The 7,426-nt window shown below is 39.3% G+C and overlaps 1 pseudogene; it reads left to right on the top strand.

Moving 5' to 3' along the window:
- The first annotated feature begins 3,864 nt into the window (after positions 1-3,864).
- On the top strand, positions 3,865-4,083 carry LOC132499539 (large ribosomal subunit protein eL39-like; annotated as a pseudogene).
- Positions 4,084-7,426: the final 3,343 nt, after the last annotated feature.

The following is a 7,426-nucleotide window of genomic DNA, read 5'->3' as shown; positions in this document are numbered from 1 at the left end:
TAGAATTGGAGTAGAAGGAAGAGAAATTTCTATTTTTTACTTTATAAACTTTGAGATTTTACAATGAACATACATATTTTTTAATTAGAAACAATGAAAATTTGAAATTTATAAGATTGCTTTTTATAATTAATCCTTTTAATTAGTTGATTATACATTCTAGAAAGTTTTCAAACGTATAAACCTTTAAGGAGTCTCAAATATTGCTAGAAACTTACAGAAGAATATAAACTGTATTGTGAAGCCAAACTTGAAGAACTTCTTGTCTACAACTTGATCCAGATATTATGCCTTTTTTAAAGCAAATAAAATGACCCAATTGCACTGGCTCATCCATTAGATTTACATTTATTTCTTTAAGGCACAAGAATAGAGTTGGGCCAATTACCTATCAGAAATATTAAACAATGGTCTGGAAGAATGAATTTACCTCGGCCTCAGTTCTTGAAGTTTGAGTCTTTGAAAATACACCTAATTCTATTCGTAACCACTAGGGCTCAGTGTCTTCTTTGAAATGTGAAATTAATGCATTTTAGAAAACAAAAAGATCACAAAACTTTTTGTAAGTTGGTGCTGAGGAGAAAAACTGTATCTGTGATAGTCTCTGGTCTTCTTTAAAACAAAATTCCAGGGAAATTTGTGAAAGATGGGGATGGGTCCTCACTAAGATGCTTCTTTTATTTCCCCTCCTCCTGAGATGATTGAGAAGAATGTTGTTCATGAATTAAAAAGAAAACAACATTGCCCCTAGTGATGGATTTATATTTTTAATCATTATTAGAATGTCTTCTTCTAGAATGTTTTCCTATATTGTGGTGAGTGAACTCATTGATAAGAGCGGAGCAGAACTGAGCCCCATGCTGTAGGACAGTAGGTAATGAGGCATGCAGTTTGGGGCTCTGCATTTGGATGGCTGGCACTTCTGTTTCCTTACTGATGAGTAGCTTTTCAACACAGAACTTCTTATTTTTAGATTTCCAAGGGACTTCAAGGTAAACACAACTATTGGAGTATGCTTTGGGGGATGTTCTGACCTTTCTGTTACCCAGTGGAAACCTTTTGGTTCTCAGGGAGTCTCTTATTTTAGCAGGCTTAAAGACTGGTCGCATCCATCAGTAATACTGACAACCTGGTCTTGTAAATACCTCCTTTCCTTGAGGCAGCATTTTAGGGAGTAATATTTATGTTCCTCTTTTCATATGCCTGCCTTGACCCAAAGGGAAGGGAGTATCCAAGTATACTTTCTCTGTGACAAGGAGGTGTTAGAGAGGGAGTGTCCACCCCATCTTACTCCTGACTACCCCCTTCCCCCATGGGAAGAGGTTGGCTTATCAGACCTGATGGTTATCAGGCCACGCTCTCTATTGAGTGGACCTGGCATGTTAAGAGCCACTGCACTCATGATGTGTGTTCTCTGCTCTCATGGCACAGGGTTGTTCCTCTGGTCTCTCTGGGTCAGTACAGCCAGAAGGGCCTGCCCCTGCCAAGGATGCCAGGTCTCCACTCTCCCTCTCATCCTGGACTGAGTGGGTGCATGCATCCTATTACTTGCCATCAACTGCAACTTTATTCCCCAGGATCCTGGCTGATAGACAAAATATGGATTGCAGGCTTAAGGCTCACTTCCTCCATAAATGACAAGTAATATCAAATAGCTTTTCATGTGCATATTTTCCATTCATATATCCTTAGTGAAATGTATCAATGTCTTTTGCCCATTTTCAAATTGAATTGTCTTTTTGTTTGTTTCTTTGTTTTACTGTGGAGTTTTGAGTGTTCTTTATATCTTAAGACATGAGTCCTTTGTCAGATGTATGGTTTGTAAATATTTTCTCCCATCCTCTAGCTTGTCTTTTTATCCTAACAGGCTCTTTCACATAGCAAAATTTTTTCATTTTGATGAAGTCTAGTAAGCATCATGCTTTTGGTGTCAAGATCTACTCTGTAGGATCAATCTATACCCAGTTCTGGAGCTACCCATACAGATTCACATGTGACACCATCAGGGCTTTCCTCTAGCAGAGTGGGTGACTTCCTTTCCCTGAGTGATGTGAGTAAACAAGCACAACTTCTTTAGTTTTCCTTCAAAGAGAAAAGGATAAACTTATTGATATGTGTGTAGTTCCAAGATTTTGATGAATAATTGCATGAGACAAGATTTTCAAGGGAAGAGTTTTTGTTTGTTTGTTTGTTTGTTGTTGTTGTTTTTAATCCCTTCATCTTCTGACAGTCTCTGTCTATGACAGACTATAGTGGTTTACAGCTAGGGTTGCCAGGGGTAGTAAAAATAAGACAAACAAAATAAGATGCCCAGCTAAATTTGAATTTTGAATTTGAATAATTTTTAGCACAAGTATGTCCCATGCAGTATCTGGTAGGACATACTTATACTGAAATTATTTATGTTTATCTGAAATTCCTACTTAACTGAGTGCCTTGTATTTTATTTATAGGATTGTATATAGGCAACCCTATCTAGTAGAAGACATTCACCATAGTAGCCAAAATTTTTTTTGAGAGCCCAGATGTTTATTATATAACATTTTCTTTAACACCAAGCAATTAGTAATGTTCTTTCCTCTTTTCTTCCTTCCTTTAACAAATATTTAATAAGCAGGTATTACATGCCAGATACTGTTTTATGCACTGGAATGAGATAATAAGCCACTCAAAGAAAAAATAAATATAAATAATTTCTAAACAATGATGAAGAAAATAAAACAGGTGATGTGATAAAGAATGTCTCAGTGGGGCAGACTACCTTAGCTCGAATGGTCAGGGAAGTCCTCCCTGAAGAGCTGGTATTTCAACTGCATCCTCAGGAGCAAGAGAGAGGCAGAAGGTTTCATAGGATAAGTTGCAGGCAGAAGGAACCTAAGATGGTGTATTAGTTTCTACAGCTGTTGTAAAAACCTAACACAAACTTGGTGGTTTGAAACAACAGAAATTTATTCTCTCACAGTTCTAGAGGCCAGAAGTCTGAAAACAAGGTGTTTGCAGGGCCATGCTTTCTCTGGAGGTGCTGGGGAGAATCTGTTCCTTGCCTCTCCCAGCTTCTGGTGGCTACCAGCATTTCTTGGCTTGTGTCCGAATGACTCTAGTCTTCGAGGCCAGCATCTTCCAATTTTCTCCTCTGTGTGTGTCTGACTAATCTCCCTCTTATAAGGACATCATGATGGCATTTAGGACCCACCAGATAATTCAGAATAATCAGTCTCTCCAGCTCAAGACATCTAATTTAATCACAACTGCAAAAAAAAATTACATCCCCTTTTTTGCCATGTAAGGTCACATTCACAGTTTTCACGGATTAGGACATAGATACATTTTCTGGGGGAGCATTTTTCAGCCTACCACAGATAGGAGGGGCTCAGCACGTTCTAACAGCGTGTGGAGGCGGCACAGAGAGAGGTGTGGGGGCCGTGAGGGCTGATGGGTAGGCAGGGCCTGGCAGTCAAGGTAAGGGATTCAGGTTCTAGTTCAATGTCAATGGGCAGCCAGTGAAATCTTTTAAACAGGAGACAGGGAGTGACAAGATTCACATTTTTAAAAGCATTTCTCTGGTCCCTCTGTGGAGGCTGGACATTAAAAGGGCCAAGGGTGAAAGGAGAAGGAATCATTAGAGCCATGGCGCCTGCCGGAGAAGGGCAGCCTGAGGCCTTGATAGCTTGAATTCGAGGGGTCGCGAGGGAGAGGAGGGGACAAGGTTGGACAGAGGGGATAGATTTTGGAGAAAAAGCCATGAGGACTTACTGATGGATTAGAGCAGGTAGTAAAAACAAAACAAACAAACAGAAAAAAAAATAAAGGGAGAGTATGATAGAGTTCTCCTAGGTTTGGGGCTAAATGTTAATAAGAAGCCAAATGTTGACATTTGCTCTCTTCTCTTCTCTGTCATCCTATGTGTGGTTGAATTTGCTCCTCGCCAGGTCTTCTCACAAGACTTTCAGGATCAAGCAATTCTTGGCCAAGAAACAAAAGCAGAATCATCCCATTCCCCAATGTATTTGAATGAAAACTGGTAATAAAATCAGATACAACTCCAAGAGAAGACATTGGAGAAGAACCAAGCTGGGTCTATAAGGAGGCTCAAATATGAAGTGGCGCACACATTTATGTTGTGTCAAGGTCACTTTCATCTTACCATATCACAGTAGTGGGAACATCACTACTGTCTGAAAAGCCACATGTGTTTTATGGGAGAAATGGAATGGTTGGTTCTTCTTTTGTTGTCAGTGTTTCTGCACTAGTGCTTTGGCTTAGTAATAAATATGTGAAACCTTTTGTTGGAAAAAAAATGTTGACATTTGATGTACTTGGTTAAGACTCTCCAGTCTGCTCTAGGGAGAGGATTTCACACAAAGTAAAGGGAGGAGTAGGTTTTGTCCTGTCCTAAAATGCATTTGATAAAGTGGGCTTGGTCTTCAGGAGAGAGAGATTCTTTTTCTTCCATCCAAAATCAAGTCTTAAAGGCATCATGCTTCAGAGGAAGGTTAAAAGAACCAGAGCGGTGCCGTGACCGTGATTGATGACGACGTGACAAGCACCTGTTAATGCTGCAAATCTCTCACCTTCCGGGTCAGTTCCACTTGGCAGGCAGCATCTTTCACGTCCAGGGTGAAGAGTGGCTCAGCCACTAGGATATCCTGTGTCAGTGATGTTTTCCACCACATGGTGTTCATCAATAAAGAGTGGATGGCAACAAATCAATTGCTGTGATGCAAGTTGGGCAGAGATAAGTGTGACAGCAAGAAAGTGTGCAAACTTCAGTCTCCTCAACTCTGAGGGGTAAGAGTTGTTGAGAAGGTCAAATGGGATAATGAATGTGCCAGTACTTTGGAAACAATGAAGACCTAACAGCAACTTGTCATGATTATATCAAACCCTATTATATATTTTATTATATTTGATTCTTCCACAGCACCTTGCACTTAATATAGACTCCATAAATTTTTTGTCAAATTTAATTAAGTAAGTACAACAAACATGGCCATAAACCAGGTAGATTTGTTTGGCAAGTACTGATGGACTGATCATTAGAGACTGGTACCATGGTTCCCGGACTTATATTCAGATATCCTTTATCAGGAAGAGAAAATGGCCAGCTGCAGCTGCCCTCAGTCTGACACAAAGTATTCTGGTCTAAAACATGACACATCAGGGTCTTGCAACCTCAAATATGTTGCAGGTAACTTCATTACACTATCAGATTATTAATGATGCTCACTCATACTCCAGCATTAGGGCCTCAAACGGTAGTCATTATGTCCAAAGGCAAGTTTTTGGGTGGGTCTGTCTGACTGAAAGAATAAAAATTTTCATATCGTTCTTAAAGGTTTTATTTATGTAAAATAACTTATTACTTCAGGTTTCTATCAGGTAGATTTGGGGAGATAACTGACCTACTGGATCTATCCCTCAGCCATGTCTGTGGCTACCCTGAGATCCTATCAGTTTCATGTTGGAGAGAAAATAGTGGAATTCTTTGTCCTCTCATACACAGCATTGTCTAAAGATAATGAAACTCATATGATAAATTATAAATGCAATTTGATTTTCTCCATAACCTGTCTCATCAACTAAAATTGTTCACAAAATTTAAAAGTTAGATTTATAAGCTAATTTTCTAAAAGATACGGCATCTAAATTCACTATTTGTTGAATGGGTTACTTTTTAAATACCACCCAGTTTTACCTAAGAGCTACTATCACATCTTTTTCATTTATTTTCTAAAGTTCAATCTCTATCTCCCTTTTGTCTTCATATGGTCTTTTGATTTGATAGAAAGATTAAATGCCAAACTTAACTTAAAATCAATATTTTCTGAGGCTGAGCTGCAGACAGATCTAGACCTGGACTTAAAGAGTACAGTATTTAACAATAGAACATCCCTCCAAATATACATCTTCAAAAATAACTTATCATAACCATACCTATCGTAACAGTTTTATTAGCATCTGTGAATATTACATGTCAAAGTCCATCAATTTTATTAGCCAAGCCAGGATAGAATGTTACTGAAGAACTGATGAAGATGTTTATAATAATTGTAACTGGTAGAAATGGCAAAGCTCTGATTCACTTTGATCTTCATGGGATCATACAAAGTAGGACGTCTTTGGGTCATCTTGTTTATTTCCATGGTATTAAGGGTAACTGGACATTATCCGGTGTCCTTTGTATTTGTTTTGGGAGTAAGGTAGATCAGGAAATACAGGTAGAAAACAGCAGTGACCCAGAGCTTTTAAAAAATTCTGTCAAGTAGCCTGGCTTCAAAGGAGAGTGCCCAGTCTGGTTCATAGATATCATCACATTCTACTTAATAAACTCATGCAGATAAAAAAATATCTACCCTGGGCATGAAACAATTATTTAATCTACATATTCCAAGGCCCTCAGAGAAAATCAGAAAGATCTTTATAATAATCATCCACTATAAAAAGAAATGTAGCCTTACTTTCTACACCTTTCATAAGAATTCGTGTTGGGGAAGAAACTCTTGAGCATTTGCTACAGTTGGCAAACCCTGCTGGGGGCTCCCAGAGAATGTTTCTGGTATGTGCAGTATCCATAAGATCTGTGTCTATAGGTCTATGAACCCCTGAGCCATGTCCTTGATCCTACACAGGTGGGCGTGACTGGAGGACATCATTATCTCTGACCTTGTGAGTCAGTTCAGATTTTCCTGGGGTAGAAAGAAAGAGGTGCTTTACCAGAAGCTTCTCTTTTTCCAGAAGCTTCGCCCCTTATTTATACTAACGTCCCCCTAAGAGTAAATAGGCTTCTCTTTACAAATCCTGGATGACACTTTTAAATTGTTATTTGCTCCAAAGTTCTCTGTCTCCTCAAGCCCCAGAACTAACGCACTCACATCCCTCCCAGGCTATTTTCTCCCCCATCTTTTATGAAGCCTTCCATCAGGTAGGGAAGACTCTATCCTCTAAGCCAGCACTTCTCAAACTTGAGTGCACACCCAAATCACATAGAGAATCAGTCTCTCACCACCAGAGATTTTGATTCATTAGGTTGAGCTTTATGACTGAGAATGTGCATTTCCATCCAGCTCACACACTTGAGTAGCACTGCTTTAAGTCACATTAAGAGCATCTGAATTGCCCAGTCTCAAATTTCCATCCCATTAATCACTGTTGATTTTGCTACAGCAGAGGAGACTTTCCTCTATCCACAGTGATTCTCACTTCTTCTGGGTGCTAATGGTCTGACTTGCCATGATGCTGCCATCATTCATCACCTCAATTTGATTATAGCTCTGTCTGCCACTAGTGAATGGAGGCCTTGTCCAAACTTAGATTGTTGTGTTCTTGAATTGCATTGCTCCTCAAGCCCCATACAGGGCTAAATGAGCGATGTTCTCCATCAGTTATATTCCTGGAGGGGCTTATGTCCTTTAGCTACAGCTAGACT

The sequence above is a fragment of the Mesoplodon densirostris genome, chromosome 11 (assembly GCF_025265405.1).
Source record: "Mesoplodon densirostris isolate mMesDen1 chromosome 11, mMesDen1 primary haplotype, whole genome shotgun sequence".
Classification (NCBI taxonomy): domain Eukaryota; kingdom Metazoa; phylum Chordata; class Mammalia; order Artiodactyla; family Ziphiidae; genus Mesoplodon; species Mesoplodon densirostris.
This window is presented reverse-complemented; position numbering and strand designations above follow the sequence as displayed.